Below are 15,657 nucleotides of genomic sequence, written 5' to 3' on the forward strand. Positions count from 1 at the left end.
AAGATGGCATATTAAAAGCAACAGATACAAAACATTCCCCTACATGAACCCATGGCATACAATTCCACAAATACATGCAACATTCATGCAAAGAGTGGGACACAAGCAAAGTAAATTGGTAGGGAGGCACACAGGTAAGGAACTTATGAGTCCAAAGCAACTCATGCTTCCATTACTTCAAGGCCCTGACATACTTTCCCTTCTCTTGCTTCCAGTGCTACAGAAGCATTCTATGCTGCAAAAGATTTCTGCAGAGGAGTGGATACTATTGGAGGTTGGGGGTAATGGGGGGGGATAAAATGTTATTTAAAAATAAATAAGTAAAACAAAAGAAAATGGTTCAACACTTAATGGCACAGAGGACCTTGTGGAATTTGAGGAGAATGTGAAACCTCAATACACTATTCCAGGGTAGCTTAAAAAATAAATAAAATTATAAGAGCAGAATTCATAGCCTGCACCACAAAAATAATTGACAGAATAGAAAAACCTGAATCTGCGATGGCAAGTCTTACTAAAGAAATAAAAGAAACAATAATAGATAAGAAAGGAAAATACATAGAAGTAGAAGAAAATCTAGAAAAAGAGAAACAAAAAAGTAACAAAAGAAAACATGCTATCCAAGCAAAACATACTGATCTCAAAGACACAATATGTAGAGACAACCTAAGGAGTGTAGATTTCCCAGAAATACACAAATCAAACAATCTGAATATCATAATACAAGAAATACTACAAGAAAACTTCCCAGAACTTCTGAACAGAGATAATAAAATACCAATCAAAAGAATTCATAGGTCATCTCTGGAGGTGGGGGCGGGGGGGAGAGAAAGGCAACAACTCCAAGACATATGTGATTAAATTTAGCAACTCAATCAGAAACAAGTTGCACAAGTAAACATGAGAAAGGACTTCAGATACCAAAAAAAAAAAAAAAAAAAAGGAAAGGCAATTCCAACAATACAAAACTATTCTTCACCCATCAGAATACACAGGAAGAAATGGAATAATATGTTCTGAAGAGCTCTGGTGACACACTTACCGTGACTTACCATGCAAATCTGAGCTTAATAATAAATAATAAAAGATGGACATTCAATTACCTCTTGCCTACAGGTGAATCCATGTTTTTTGTGAGACTACATTACAAAATAGGAAATTGGATGGAAAAGGAGAGGGAGCGGGGGGATAAAGGTGAATGTGCGATATGTCTAAGTCGAATTGAGGGTTAGCAATGAGAAGAAGGTACTCCCCATGGTCTCTCAGGAAGAGAAGACCCGGAAAGGGATGGGTCAGGAAAGATTAAAAAGGGGAAGAAGAGAAAGGCCTGTTTTGGTAAAGGTGGGGGGGTCCCACTAATTAATGTTTCTGTGAATGAGGAAATGGAGACCTTTTGCTTGAATTATCTGAGGGAAAAGATCACTCCATTTACCTTGGTGGGAGGTGGGAAGTTGGAACACCTACAGGTAACTGGTACTTGCAAGTCTGTATGAACCAAGGGAGGAAATTTTAAGGAAATGAGGAAAGAAAACATCTAGGGTGGGGTTTACATCAATGGTAGCCTGCAGAATCAGGGATATGGAGGGGGTGGATCCTACCATGAGGCAGTGCACTCACTCGAGTTAGTAGGAATTAGCATTGTTCTGTGTGTTCCCCAGGTCACATATTGTCTTGCTGTGACTCTCCATCTCTTCTACTGCTTCTGCCAGCAACTGATTCATCTTATTCTCTGCCCTAGGCTTCTTCCTCCACTCTCTTCCAGGTAGAGCCCACTTTGTGACATAGCATAGCCTCTCCCTTCAATTTCTGTTTGCAACTGTTCTCTCTTTTCCTCCCTGCACTTTTATCTCCATTCATCTCATAGGATTGAGAGCCAGAGGGAGCTCTAGAAATCATCTAGTCTGAGACTCACAGAATCTCAGTAGAAAGAGACTTTGATGACTACCTAGCCCTACCCATGCCTGAATGAATACTTATTATAATATCTTTGGCAAGTGGTCATCAGGCATTTGGTTGAAGATCTTTAGTGACTTTAGTGACCTTTTTTGGAGAATTTTAATAGTCAGGAAAGGTTGGGTTGAGTTGGGTTTTGTTTTTTCTCAATTCTCTCCTCCCATTTTACAGATGAGGACACTGAGTCCATGTTTCCTGCCACTTCAGCCCTATCATTACCAGAGAATGCACAACAATGCCACCTACTATTTCTACTTCTTCAACAATTCATTCCCTTGCACCTCTACCCCGAACCCTAAAACTGGCTTTTGTAGCTTTTCCAAGCAAGAAAGTTGGGGAGAGGAAATCCAGGGTTCATAAGGCTGGCGTAACTTTAAACTAGGTTTTCTTAATATCCAAAATGCACAAGCAACTGAGTAATATTTGGTGGTCTGTCTTTATTTGAGATATTTGGCCAGCAGTCTTATTTCCTATGAGCCCAATATTGAGGGGAGGGAAAAAAGGGGAGGAAGAGAAGGGCGGAGGAGATTTCTTTAGCTGTGTTTCTACAGATTAGTTTCAGGACAATGAATTCCAAAAGCAAATGGCCTTTCAATGATTTGACAGCAGAAAGACTCCAGAAACCAGCTCTCTCTGAGCCAACAAGCAAAATTTCACTGCAATAAAATCTCTTTCCATCCAATCAAAGTTCAGGCTTATAAGTTGCTCAATGGTACCAATTAGTATTCCAGTTCAGCTAAGTTAAACAGACAGAATCAGACCCACATTGAATGTACCATGAAGAAAAATATCAAACTTTACATATTTATGGAGATTTTTGTGATTATAATTTTTGGGAAATGTGCCATTTGAATTGCAGATAAAAGTCAATATTTGCTTGCTGCTTGAATGAAAATTTTGCCTATTTGGAATTTTCTCACTAATAGAAGTGAGGATATAGATTTTTATTCTAGCTATTGGTATTCCTAGTAATTCCTCAAGTCCAAACCTTTCCTTCCAGCTGTAGAATTATATACTATGACAGTGAACAGAGGCATAACTCTCACTGGACAACCTGGTCTTTGCCTCAGGTTGTATGCTTTCTCCCCAGATTGGAGCAAGGAGAGTATACTTCCCTGGATCAGGAACTTACCACACCTCTCATCATAGTTCTATACAGCACAAATATGCCTCAGCTCCCCCTTTCTAGGGCCCACCTTCCCTCCTATGCCTCCCAAAGATGTAGGCCAAATTCTCTTTGGGAAAGTTACCTCTCTTTCTCCTAGCATGGCTGAACCCAAAGTCAGACTGTCATTTTTGCCAAAGCTATTTCCTCTACTGAAATAATCACAGGTAGAATTCCCAGTTATATCTCTAACTTTTTTCATGACTGCATCAATGATTTCATTGGTGTTGTGGACTCCAGTGAGGAATTGCCTTCCACCAATTCAGATTAACATCTGCTCTGCAGTTTGTAGACTTAGAGTTGATTGGGACACTGAGAGGTTCAGCAACTTTCCCAAGGTTGCACAGCTGGTATGTGTCAAAGGCAAGACCTGAAGCCAAGTCTCCCTGAATCAGAGGCCAGAACTCCGCTAGTACACATTGTAAGGTCTCCTGCTTCTACACTCAAATACAAGGTCTTCTTCCAACCCTCAAAGTAATTCTATCAAATTCAACAAATATGTATTAAGTACCCATTATGTGCCAGTCACTGTGGTAAGCACTGGGGATACAAGAAAAAAAAAACTAAATAGTCCTTGACCTCAAAGAGCTTACATTCAACTAAGGGGTGTAGGTCATAGACAAATAAATATAATACAAGGAAACTGAGGAGAGCGAGAATGTTGACAACTAAGTTGGTCAGGGAAAGATGTATGGAAGAGTTGGCACCTAAGTTGATCCTTGAAGAAACACAAGGATTGAGAAAAATGAGTCCCAAGGGAGTATATTCTGGGCATGGGGACAACTTGTGAGAATGAATGTAAGCAGAAGATGGAGGAATAATTCAGGGAACAGTTAGTAATATAGTTTGGCTGGAAAATAGAGTTTATGAAGGGGAGTAGTATGAAATTAAACTGGATAGATATATGGGAGTCAGATTGTGGAGGCCTAAAATCACATGTTAAAAAGTTTGGTTATTCTAGAGACATTTGGGAGCCACTGTATTATCCCACAAATCTTCACTACACTAAGAAAATAGAAATAATAACTCAAATTTATATAGCCCATTAAAATTTTTTGTTTTCCCCAAAATATTCTCATAAGGTAAGTAGCATAAGCATAATATCTCACCTGAACTAAAACCCTAACTTGAACTAATTCTTGTGTATTGCATCCCCAGAGGGTAAACTAATACTTCAGATTCCTAGGAATAACACTGTCAGGCTGTACTCTGACTACTATAATTCATGAGTCCCCACCAGTGTGCTTCCCATTAACAAAAAGCCAGTAGACTCAACTAGCTCGTAGAGAAGGCTTTATTAAAATAATATAGTACAAACAATAGCTACAATACATTCTCCCCATCAATCTGGGATTCTCTCTTCAACAAATAAACATAGAGCATACTAACAATGAGTTGCAAGTATGTAGCAAAGACAACTCACAAATCCTTTGTACTACAGAGCCTGGAAGTCCTTTTCTTATTATAGTCTCTTCACACTGAGTTAGTCAACTTCATTACTAAATGGTAAGCTCCATGAGGGCAGGGATTATGTCTTACTCCTTTTTGAATGCTCTGTAATGTTAAGAACCTGCCTACTTAGCCATCCTTGCCAATATTGGAATTACAACTGACTACCTTTCCTTCATCATACAATTATTCCCTTCCTGCACTCTATAATACAGCCAAAGTGGCTGTCCTCTGGTTTTGGCACATGGTACTTCATCTCCTGTCTACATAGATTCTTAGAACTGGTCATCCCTCATGTCTATAATACTCTACCTCTTTACTTCTACCTCATAGGGTCCATCTCTCTATTCCTTCAAGATACAGGCTAACTACCATTTTCAATATAAAATCTTTCCTTATCCCCTCTTCTCACCTATTAGCGCTGTACCCCAAAATTACCCTGCATCGGTTTTGTGTTTATTCCCTTTATATTGTGTTTGTTCCTTTAATTCTCTATATACTCATAGATATACATGTCATCTCTTCCGGTTGAATGTAAGTTTCCTGAAAGTAGCAATTATTTCATTCTTTGTATTTATATCCCCAGAGCCTAGCACAGTAGTTGGCACCCAGTAAGTGCTTAATATGCATGTTGTTTTACTGAAGTTGCCTTCTAGCTATTTATAATGGGGGTAATAATAATTCATGCATTCCAAATCCAATTTCAGTCAGAACGTGACCTTCAATGAGTCATTTGACTAGATTCAGGGGGCAACTTTTTATTGTTAATAGAGTTGGGCTTTGCTGATTCCAAAATTGGCTTGTTTCTTGACATGGGGAGGCACCTGCTCTAGTCCACAGGTCTAGTCTAAAACCTAGACTATAGCCAGCATTATGCTGCTTCCAGACCTCAGAGGAACAGAGATGCAGTCATGGAGACTCCAGCACATGACCAGACTAGATCAGAAATTGTAGGCAAGACTTAAAGATACAGGGCTCCAAGGAGTCTCTTTCTGGGTAGTTTCTTCTCTCTTCTCCTAGAACATGGTCTGATAATTCTTTTTTTTTTGTCATGGCTCCCCTTTAGCAGTTGAAACCTAGGGGAACTCCTCAGAATACTGTTTTAAAATTCATAAAAAATAAATAAGGTTTAGAAGGAAAAGTATATTGAAATATAGTCATCAAAATATTTTTTAAAAACAAGTTCACAGACCTCAGGTTAAGAACCCTTCTCCTAGAGGATGGAACAGCAGAGAATAGCACTAACCTTCATCTTTTCTGAGGGATATTCTCTCTCCCTGAAGTTACAGGAGCAATAAAGCAGGAAATATTAAGCATTTACTATGTGTCATATAGCCCCATAAAAGTAGGGAAGTGGAATTAAGCTCATCAAAGGAAATACCAGAGAGTCTCACTCACTGTCCTTTCCATCTCCCCTGAGTATTCTCTTCACCCCACCACAGGATGCATATACACCTAAAGAAAAGTTGAATGTCAAATAATTTTGAAAAAAATAAATACTGCTTATATCTTTAGTCTTTCTAGTGTTATTTTATTCCTGGGTGTCCTCACTAGCAGAGAATTTCTCCCAGTATCTAAACCTATTTGTGGAACTGAATTGAATTTGTAACCCTATGCCTGTTCCACTGAAAGAAAGAAGTACAACTTAGATGGAAAAGAAAGATCAGGAAATTGTGGATTTTGATATAGTTTTTCCAGGCTAATAAACCCACCTAGGAGGTACTGATGTCCTAAATGAAAAAGCATTGCAATTTCCCAGGAATACCCAGCTGCTATTTATTAAGGCTTTTATGTTTGTGCTGTTAAACTAATTTGTGCAGTTAAAAAGAAGTGGGCTCCAGCATCTCATTTTTGAAAATTCACATACCTCTACAATGTTTAAAATCCTCTTCATTATTATAGAAAAGAAATATGGTGTAGTGTAAAAAGCCCTAGATTTGTGGCATCAAGATACTTGGATTTCAGTCCTGGCGCCAACATTTATTAGTTGAGTGACACTGGTCTCTTAATCTCAGTTTCCTCATCCGCAAAATGGAGATAATAATGCACTTTATGCCTCATATTCATCAGTATATATTATATATATATGTTTATATATATGTATACATATATATATATATCTGAGTACATATATCTGAGACAAAGGTGGTAGATGAATAATGAGTTGAGTCTAGATTTGAGTAGGAAGAAGGAGAGGGTTGGATTGCTTTTGATAAACTGCTAAGTCTGGATTTGGTGGTGCATGCCTGAAATCCCTGCTGTTGGGAAGGCCAAGCCTTGAGCCCTGGAGGTCTAAATTACAGCAGGGTTAAAGTTGATTGGTTGTCTGCACTAAGTATAGCACCAATAAGAGGAGAGTGCCACCAGGCTGGCAAAGGAAGGGCAAACCTGTCCAGGTGACAGAGTAGGTCAAGGTCTCTGTGCTTATCAGCAGTGGGATTGGCCCACTAGCAGCTGCTGCACTTCCAGTCTAGGTAAGACAGGGAAGGAAGGAAGGAAAGAAGGAAGGAAGGAAGGAAGGAAGGAAGGAAGGAAGGAGAAAGAAAAGGAAGGGAGGGAGGGAGGAAGGAAGGTAAATGGGGGGAAGGAAAGAGAATGAGATGAGAGAGGGAAAGGGAGGCAGAGAGAGAGAGAGAGAGAGAGAGAGAGAGAATGCATTTACCTTTGACTTCAACCTCTTCCTGAAACAATCATCTTTTTAACACACATTCTTTTAATAATGCTATTAGAATGTGAATTATGGAATACTATAGTGGCAGAAGAACTAAAACTAAGGCTTACCTATCAAGCAATAGTCAGAGGCATGGAAAATGTGAGCAAGCTGTAACACATTATAAAGGAACTGCCTGGGAGAAGTAATTTAAAAGATGCCATCATGAAAATAGACTCCAGGAAAAAAAAAGGTAGGGGTATAGTCATGTGATACCCCAGGTGGTCCACTGGTATCCACACAATATCAAAATAATTCTGAGAAGCCACCTAGGACTTGGGTGGGTACAACTTCTGTTGCATTAATGGGAGGACATAGACAAGAGTCACAAAACATATGGCAGGAATATGTATCATTGAGGGAATGAATACTCATAGCACTGTAAGCACTTGAAGTATAAGCTACCTATTTCACAAGATTCTTGGGGAAAACTTGTCTTTTGAACTTTACAAAGTACTATATCAGCATGTTACTCCAGGATTTGATTGTCAGTCAACAATTCTAGTGGGAAACAACATGTAAATAACTAGATAATGCAAGACAGTTGGAATATAATCTCACAGGAAAGTCACTAGTACGAGGAGGTGGCATGAGGGAAAGACAGTACAAAGACATGAAAATGGGAGATGGGGTGTCATGTTTGAAGAACAATATATAGACCAGTGTATTCTAGTGAATTCAAGCTGAGCTATTTAAAACCCTAAAAGATTATGCTGTTAAAGTGTTAATATGCTAGCAAATTTGGAAAATTCACCAGTGGCCACTACATTAGAAAAGATCAGTTTACATCCCATTCCTAAAGAAGGGTAATGCCAAGGCATATTCAAATTACCGAACAATCATTTCACATGCCAGTAAAGTTATACTTAAGATTCTGTAAGTTGCACTTCAACAATATATGAACCAAGAGTGATCAGAAGAACAGGCTGGCTTTCTAAGAGGCAGAAAAACTGGAGACCAAATTGCCAATATTTGCTGGATTATGGAGAAAGCTAAGGAGTTTCAGAAAAACATTTACTTCTGCTTCACTAACTACACTAAACCCTTTGACTATGGATCACAAAAAATGTGGCAAGTCCTCAAAGAGATAGGAGTACCAGATCATCTTACTTGTCTCCTGAGGAACTTGTATGTAGGGAACCTGTATGTAGACAAAGAAGCAAGAGTTAGAACCCAAACTGGAACAACTAATTAGCTTAAGATTGGAAAAGGAGAACAACAAGACCGTATATTGTCACCTTATTTATTTAACTTACATGCAGAGTACATCATGTAAAATGCCAGGCTGGTTAAATCAAAAGCTGGAATTAAGGTTGCCGAGAGAAATATCAACAATCTCAGATATTCAGATGATACCACTCTGGTGGCAGAAAGTGAAGAGAAATTAAGAAGCCTTTTGATGAGGGTGAAAGAGAAGAGTATAAAAGTCAGCTCAAAGCTTACAGCAAAAAAAAATTAAGATCTTGGCAACTGGTCCATCACTTCTTGGCAAGTAGAGGGAGAAGAAATTAAAGCAGTGTCAGATTTTATATTCTCAGACTTAAAGATCACCACAGAAGGCACTTGCAGTCATGAAATTAAAAGACATTTGATCCTTGGAAGGGAAGCTAGGGCAAATCTTGACAGTATACTAAAAAGCAGAGACATCACCTTTCCAACAAAGGTTCACATAGTCAAAGCTATGGATTTTCTAGTAACAATGTACTGCTGTGAGAGTTGGACTATAAGGACAGCTGAGTAAAACAGAATCAAAGCTTTCACACCGTGGTGCTGGAGAAGACTTTTGCGAGTTCCTAGGACAAGAATGAGATCAAATCAGTCAATACTTAAAGAAACAAATTCAGACTATTCACTGGAAGGTCAAATACTGAAGCTGAAGCTTATATACTTTGACCACATAATGAGAAGATAAGATTCACTGGAAAATACCTGATGCTGGGAAAGATTGTACACTAAAGGAAAAGGAGATGATAGAGCATGACATGGATAGATAATGTCATTGAAACAACATGAATTTGGACAGACTTCAAGACATAGTGGAGGATGGAAGGGCCTGGCATGCTATGGTCCATGGAGTCACAAAGAGTCAGACATGACTGAACAACAACAACAAAAAGTAGGCCAGTGTAGCTGGATCATAAAGTGTGGAAGAGAGAAAAGTGCAAGAGATTTGGAAAGGTAGGAAACAGCCAGATTTTGAAGAATATTAAATGATAAAAAGAGAAGTTCATATTTGCTCCTCAGGAGCTTCTGGAATTTTTTGAGTATGGCAATGACTGATCAGACCCATACTTTAAGAAAATCACTTTGCCAGAGGAGTGAAGAATGGATTGGATGGGGGAGATAATTAAAACAGGGAGACTGATTAGAAGCCTATTGGAGAGAAGTTCAGGATGGAAGACCAGATTGGGGTGCAGATCTTGTGAATAGATAAAAGAAGGCACATTCAAGAGATGTTTGAAAGTAAGAATGACAGGAGTTGGCAATAGATTACCAAATGAGAAGCTGAGTATGACACCAAGGTTAAGAACCTGGGTGATTGGGATGAAAGTGGTACCCTTGACAGTAGCAAGAAAACTTCAAAGAGGGGAAAGTTTAAGGACAAAGATACCAAGTTCTATTGTGGACATGGTAAGCTCAAGATACCAGTGAAGCATCTGGTTTGAGATGTCCAAGAGGCATTTGTTGACATGGTACTGGAATTCAGGAGAGAGACGAGGGCTGGATATGTAGGTTCTATAATCACCTTCATAGAGATGACACTTGTACCAAGGGTCAAGTGAGATGATATACAAGAAAAAGAGGGTCCAGAACAAAGCCTTAGGGGGCACCCATGGCAATGGGTGTGACATAGATGACAATTCATTGAAAAGGACTGATTGTTACAAGCAACACAACTTTTAAAAGTGAGGGGTGATTTTCAAAGTGTCTGAAAGAAAGAAAGATACTAAACAACTGGACAAATGATGAATTGTGTGATTGCTCAAGAAAGGTAATCAAACAATACCTATTGATCAATTCACTTATTTTCTCATCTTTACAAAAAATGAGAATAATCTATGTATGTATCAAGGAAACATTTGAGATAAATATTAAAAGGGACTAGGGAGACTTTCACTAATCACCTTCTATAGCAGATTATATTTTCATATCTTCATAGTCAAACAACTAACTGAAAGACAAAGAGAATACAAGAGCCCATTGTGTTGAATATTGCTTGTTATTACAGGAAGTTGCATTTTCTTTTTCAAAAATTGATTCCTTCTGTTTTTATTTCACTTTCATTTTTGAATATAGCCTTTCCTGCTCACCTACCTCATAAACTATCCCTTATAATATTTTTTAAAGAGAAAAAAAATCAATTCAGTAAAATAACCAACATAACCTTGATGAATAACAGATGCAACATTTCACCCCCACTTCTTCAATGAAAGGAAGAAGGTTAATTTTCTCAAGTCTTCTTTAAAATCAAACTTGGTCATTCTATTCATTCAGAGTTCAGGGGTTTTTTGGATGTGGTTATAGTTCTTTCTATTTGTTATAGTCATTATATACAGTATATTGTTTTCCAGATTCTGCTTACTTCTCTTCCTCAACTTGTGCTTTCCAAGGTTTCTCTATATTCCTCATATTTGTCATATCTTAGGGTACTGTGATATTCTCTTACTTTTATATACCTCAATCTGTTTAGCCCCTTCCCAAGCAATAGATACCTGCTTTGCTTGCAGTTCTTTGCTACCACAACAAGTGCTGCTAAGATTATTATGTTGTATATGGGACCTTTTTCCGTTTGATTTCCTAGGGGTATATACCTCATTGTGAATTTGTGAGAGGTGTGGACATTTTAGTCACTTTCTTAATTCCATATTAATTCCAAATCAATAATATATAATATTATATAATAATTTCAAATTATTTTCCAGATGATTGTATTTTTTCAAAGCATTTGACTAAGTAGAGCAAAATACCACTTAAAGGCTCCTTTGACAAGATATTTCCCATGAATGTGCAACTATCTTTAAAAATTCTTTGATAGATGCAGTGATCTTGGGTCATGAGTGTCAAGTAAGGCACAAAGTAGGGAGATACGAACTTACCCAAAATGCTCTCCTTTACTCTCATGGAAGATAGCATGGCATAGTGGATAAGGCATTGGAATTGGAGTCAGGAAGACCAGAGTTCAAATCTCACTTCAGGTGCTAACTAACTGTGTGACCTTGGAAAACTCAGTTAACCTGTTTCTGCACTTGTAAAATTGAAAGGCTAGGGGGGGTGGGCAGAGCCAAGATGGCAGAGAAAAGCCAGGAAGTTGCCTGAGCTCTCCTCAGTTTCCCTTTGAAACAACATTGAATAAAACCTTTAAATGGATTCTGGACAGACAGGAACTACAAAAAGAGAGAGTGAAACAATTTTCCAGCTTAAGATAATTTAGAAGGACTTCAGGAAAGGTCTGTCTCACTTAAGTGAAAAAGGGAGTACAGCCCAACACACATGGTATCCAGGCAAACCAGAGGAAGGCTCTTAGCCACAGCACAGCACAACAACCCAGGACCCTCGATCACGGCCCAGCAGCCAAGTGGCACAGCAGGGCAGCTGTGAGGTCTCCATTCCCAGCTCAGAAGGCAAACTGACAGCCCAGGAATCTCTACCAAAACAGTGCTCCCTGTGCCCCAGGAGCAGAGCTCAACATGAAATAGGCTTAAAAATGAGTTAAAAAAAAACAACAGCTCTGACCATAGAAAGCCCTGACCAAAGAAAATATTGACAGGGAAGATCAAAACACAAACTCAGAAGAGGACAATGTCAAAATGTCTACGTGTGAAGCCTCAAAGGGGAATATGAATTGGTCTCAAGCCCCAAAAGTCCTCTTGGAAGAGCTCAAAAAGGCTTCTAAAAGTCAAGTAAGAGAGGTAGAAGAAAAATTGGAAAAAGAAATGAGAATTATACAAGAGAATTATGAAAAAAGAGCCAACAGCTTGGAAGAAGAAGCACAAAAATTGACTGAAGAGAACAACTCCTTAAAAAATAGAATTGGCCAAATGGAAAAGGAGGTACAAAAGCTCACTGAAAATAATAATTCCTTAAAAATTAGAATCAGGAGACATGGCACTGGCGGTGGTTGTGGTGCTGGGAAACCTGAACCTTCTAAGCCGTGCCCGGGGAGGCCAAGCTCTGCTCCTGGGTGCCCATGTGGTCAGACCCACCTTCATCTCAGCATCTCTGCCAGACCAGTCTGCCTGTGGAGGATGGCACATCCACCTGTCTGTCAGCTGCAGCTCTAACTCTAGGGCTGCGTCTCTGCACTGGACTAGTGAGAGAACCATCAGTGTCTTGCTGCTGGGCCTGCTCCCAGTTGCTTATCTGTACCCAAACTCTATGGTGGACTACTCACTGGCTGCAGTCCCTACCCTCCATAGTCACTGGGGACTTGCACAGGTTATTACTATGTTCATGAAGACAAGTTGGTGGAAGGAGCCAATGCAAGTCTCTTGATGCTCTCATCTGTGACCTTTGCAGGACTCTGCTATTTCAACTATCATTATGTGGGCATCTGCAAAGCTGTTGCCATGTGGTGGAGCCTCTGACTTTCCTGGGAACAGAAATGATTGTACACCCATTGCCCCTGCTCTATCACATTATTAACCAAGGAAAACGAGAGGAAAGTAGCAACGAACTCCACTGATGAGACCTCACCTGTTCTCCAGTCAGGCACAGTTATTTTAATAATTGGTCTCTATGAGGAATATAATTCAAGAAGGATTAGATTGAGGAAATTGTGAGATTAGCTTGTGTTTCAAGTTCTGAGAGCTACTAAGTTGTCTCAGGATCTCACTAGGTTTATATCTTGCTTGTAAGCTGCCACATTTCAATTTACTGATCTCTTAATTCAGTCATTCATCATCCTGTTGTGACTAGATTTGTCCAGTAGACTTGTCCCTCTTAAAATGCTTCTTCTTCTTGGGAATAGTGAGAAAAAGAAGACATTTTGTTAATTCATATAATAAAAAATTTGTAAGAAAGGAAAAAAAATTAGAATCAGGCAAGTGGAAGCTAATGACTCTATGAGACATCAAGAGTCAGTCAAACAAAATCAAAAGAATTAAAAAATAGAAGAAAATGTAAAATGCCTCATTGGAAAAACAACTGACCTGGAAAATAGACCCAGGAGAGATAATTTAAGAATTATTGGACTACCTGAAAGCCGTGATAAAAAAAAGAGCCTGGATGGCGTCTATCAAGAAATTATTAAGGAAAACTGTCCTGATATCCTAGAACCAGAGGGTAAAATAGTCATTGAAAGAATCCACTGATCACATGCTGAAACAGATGTTGAAATGAAAACTCCAAGGAATATTGTAGCCAAATTCCAGAATTATCAAGTCAAGGAGAAAATACCACAAGCAGTCAGAAAGATACAATTCAAATATCAAGGAGCCATAGCCAGGCTTACACAGAACTTAGCAGCTTCAACATTAAAGAACTGGAGGGCTTGGAATATGATATTCTGGCAAGTAAAGGAGCTTAGATCACAACCAAGAATCAACTACCCAGCAAAACTGAGTATAATCTTTCAGAAAGGAGAGATGGATATTCAATAAAATAAAAGACTTTCAAACTTTCCTGATGAAAAGACCAAAGCCGAACAGAAAAATTTATCTTCAAATATAAGATTCAAGAGAAGCATAAAAAGATAAACGGAAAAAATGTATTATTCAATAAGGTTAAGTTGTTTACATCCTTACATGGGAACATGATACTTATAACTCTTGATAACTATATATCTATTAGGGCAGTTCAAAGGAATATATCATAGACAGAGGGTGTGGGTATAAGTTGACTTTGATGTGATAAAATAAAAAATAATTAATGGGTAAAAAAAGGATTATACTGGGAGAAGAGGAAAGGGGGAGTCAGGGTAGGATAAATTACATCACATGAAAAGGTGCAAAAGACCTATTACAGTAGAGGAAAGAAGGAAGGGAGTGAGTATTGTTTGAACCTTACGCTCATTGGATTTGGCTCAAAAAGGGAATAACATACACACTCACTTGTGTATAGAAATTTATCTTGCTCTGTAGGAAAGTAATAGGGAAAAAGGAAAAGAAATGGAAGACGAAAGGTTCATAGAAGGGAGGGCAGGGGAAAGAAAAAGGAGTGGGGCTGATAGAAGAGAGGGCAAGTTGAGGAAAGTGTGGTCAGAAGCAAAACACTGGTGAGGAGGGACAGAGTGAAAGGAGAGAGAAAGTTATAAACAGGGGGAAAATAGGATAGAGGAAAATACATGGGTAGTAATCATAACTATGAATGTAAATGGGATGAATAGATAACAGAATGGATTAAAAACCAGAATCCTACAATATTTTGTTTACAAGAAACATGTTTGAAGCAGAGAGATACAATTATGCTTCAGCTGAAGTAAAAAAAAAAAAAAAACAAGCCCAAGGGTAGCAATCATGATCTCAGACAAAGCAAAAGCAAAAATAGATCTAATTAAAAGAGATAAGGAAGGAAACTACATCTTGCTAAAAAGGTACCATAGACAATGAAGTAATATCAATGCTAAACATATATGCACCAAGTGGTATAGCATCCAAATTCTTAGAGGAGACATTAAAGTTGCAGGAAGAAATAGACAGCAAAACTATACTCCACCTCTCAGAACTAGGTAAATATAAACACAAAATTAACAAGAAAGAATTTAAGGAAGTGAATAGAATTTTAGAAAATTAGATATGATAGATCTCTGGAGAAAATTGAATAGAGATAGAAAAGAATATACCCTTTTCTCAGCAGTACATGACACCTACACAAAAATTGACCATGTATTAGGGCATGAAAACCTCGCAATCAGATGCAGAAAGGCAGATGTATTAAATATATCCTTTTCAAATCATGATGCAATACAAATTATGTGTAATAATGGACAATGAAAAGATAGATTAAAAATTAGTGGGAAATAAAATAATCTAATCCTAAAGAATGAGTGGGTCAAACAATAAATCATAGAAAAAAATCAATAATTTCATCAAAGAGAATGAGAATGAGACAACACACCAAAACTTATGGGATGCAGCCAAAGTGCTTCTTAGGGGAAATTTTATATCTCTAAATGCTTACATGAATAAAATAGAGAAAGAGCAGATCAATGAATTGGACGTGCAACTAAAAAAGCTAGAAAAAGAACAAATTAAAAATACTTAATTAAATACCAAATTAGAAATTCTGAAAATCAAAGGAAGGATTAATAAAATTGAGGTAAGAAAACTATTGAACTAATAAATAAAACTAAGAGTTGGTTTTATAGAAAAAACAATAAAATAGATAAACCTTTGGTTAATTTGATTTTTAAAAAAAGGAAGAAGAAAACCAAATTACCAGT

The 15,657-nt window shown here is 38.0% G+C and overlaps 1 pseudogene; it reads left to right on the forward strand.

The window, feature by feature from the left end:
* The first annotated feature begins 12,380 nt into the window (after nucleotides 1-12,380).
* LOC114046409 lies at nucleotides 12,381-12,862 on the forward strand (annotated as a pseudogene).
* The last annotated feature ends 2,795 nt before the right edge of the window (nucleotides 12,863-15,657 follow it).

This window comes from Vombatus ursinus, unplaced genomic scaffold (genome assembly GCF_900497805.2).
Source record: "Vombatus ursinus unplaced genomic scaffold, bare-nosed wombat genome assembly UNPS02014782.1, whole genome shotgun sequence".
In the NCBI taxonomy this organism is placed as follows: domain Eukaryota; kingdom Metazoa; phylum Chordata; class Mammalia; order Diprotodontia; family Vombatidae; genus Vombatus; species Vombatus ursinus.